We start from the raw sequence: 2,433 nt of genomic DNA, 5'->3' as shown, positions 1-2,433 counted from the left end.
GTTAAGTGGAGAAAGATCATAACTGAAATTGATATTGAGCGAAAAAAAAGTAATTACAATACAAATATCTTTTAAAAATAAAAAATAATGATAACACGTCATCTTAAGCGATTTTTAAAGTTTTTTCATTCATTTTCTTAGGTTTTAATCCAATTTTTTATATTTTTTTAATAGAATTTCATAAATACTCGAATATTTAAAGTTGGAATAATGTTTCTGTATTTTTAGGAGTATTTGACTAAAAAACAAGTAAGAATCAAATTTTTTTCACAAGAAAAAAACAAGTAGCAAAAGCGTAGCCTAAAAAATCAAAATCATACCTTAAAAACACCAAAACCTCCAGATTACATGCACGCCGTCCCAACCCTGACATCTTTATAATCAAACGATCATAACCTGAGCTATAGAAATCCAAATGAAGCGATTCCAGTTGCGTTAAAAAACTAACATCCAAAGTTTTAGAATAATATGCAGATGTCTATAGTGGACGTTTAGTTTGTGCCGCACGCCACCATCATTTTTGGGACACAAAAAAATAGTGCCTTAGACTTCTTCAAATGCATGTCTGGCGGTCATGCCACACACCTGGCGGCCAAATTACACGCCCGACAGCCCTCCTTCCTTGCCTCCATCCACCGGGCGTCTTTCAAGCCTCCTAGTCACACGGCCAACGTGTGTGTTCCCTGGAAGTGAATTTGGGCTTACGCCCCAAATTTCTCTAATGCAAGGCGGACATAAAGACAATTACATTTTTCAGGATGCAACAATTAAGGTCCAAGCTTAATTATTCACATTATTAGAAGTATTAATCACATCCAAAATATTTAAGACTCTAAAAGATTAGTTATTAATTCCTTTTAAAAACATAAAAGATTTGGTTGTTATGATTTGTTATATTTAAATTATTGTTTTGATTTGAATTTGGAGTAAGTAGTTAGTTACCTTATCTTTCTTTCCGGAAGATAAGATTAGGATAGTTTTGAATTTAAATTTTAAGTAGACTTAGGATATAAATAAGTGAACAAGGTTTACAAGAAGAGGCATCCAGAAGCATGATCTTTGGGTCTAAATTCCATTCCATTCGTCGGCACAATTTTCTTTTTGTTTTTCTTTCATTTTATGGGTAATTAATCTTCTGTCAAAGGCATAGGAGCTCTGTGTATGTTTTCTATGGATTATTAATCTAAGTTTATATTATTTTGAAGTCTTGCATTGATTTATTTCATAATTGAGTTATTCGTTCTTCATCCGGATTAGTAGCATCAAAAAGTATGCTAATCTCTTTTGAATTCGTTTATTATAATTAAAAAATTTAATATTTGAATTAAAACTTGAAAATTCTTTCACATGACTCTTTGAATTCAGTTAGGAATAGTGATTCAATTAGTATGCGACACATGCATGATTTTCAATCACTCTAATTTTGAACAAGTAACATATAATTCAGATTAGAACAACTTTTGAAAATTGTGTTTTCTTCTAAAGTTTAACTGGATATACAGGACTAGTTTAAATAAGTGACATGTAATTTGACCTAAGACTACTTTTAAATCTTATTAGAAACTAAATAAGTTTTTGTGTTAAACTCTTTAATTAATTAACTGCCAATTAGTTGATTAAAGAGAAACTGAGAAACCAAGGAATTGGAAATTAGTTACTAAAGATTTGTCGTGAAAGATTTTTGCATACTTCAAAATAAGTAAACAGGTTTGGTTTTCCTAAGAGTATAAACATCTTTAAAGGCCTTGACTCACACCATCATTGTCTTCTCTCAATCAACATCCAAATTCACTGTCTCTCAAGCACTTAAGATTCCAAGCAAGATATAAAATTTTTCCTCATCAATTTAGGTTATTTTAATCTAATTAGGTATTTAATATGATATTTGCTTGATCAATCCTTTAATTATCGTGAAAATGATATCCACTTACCGTGGTGTTACTTGAGTGATCCTGTGTACTTGCGACATTCGTAAGCTTTAATTTTTGCTCATCAAATAACATCGAACAAAAAATGAGATAAGAAAACATTAATATTGATGGTATTGGTATTGGTGATGATAATGATAGAGGAGATAACGATATTGATAAAGTATATATGATTACACAATAAAAATAGTAGAGGTAGAAATGATAATAATGATGATAAAAAAAGTATTGGTAGTAGTGGTAATAATTAGTCCTATTATTGAAAAAATTTTGTGGAAGTCTAAAACTCTCACAAAATGTAAATAAAATATTCACAAAAGTAATTGTCGTTACTATTTAATGGATTTTTTGTATTAGAGGAATCATATTGTCCCAAAACAAAAAAATTAAAAGTCGAAGTGTCCATTTTTTAAAGCAAGAATAACTTTATCCTTCGTAAAAATGAACAATGACCGAACTGAATATTTATTCTATTTTTTATTTTTTATATTAATTTAAAAATATA

Source organism: Arachis ipaensis, chromosome B03, assembly GCF_000816755.2.
Source record: "Arachis ipaensis cultivar K30076 chromosome B03, Araip1.1, whole genome shotgun sequence".
NCBI classification, from domain to species: Eukaryota; Viridiplantae; Streptophyta; class Magnoliopsida; order Fabales; family Fabaceae; genus Arachis; species Arachis ipaensis.
This window is presented reverse-complemented; position numbering follows the sequence as displayed.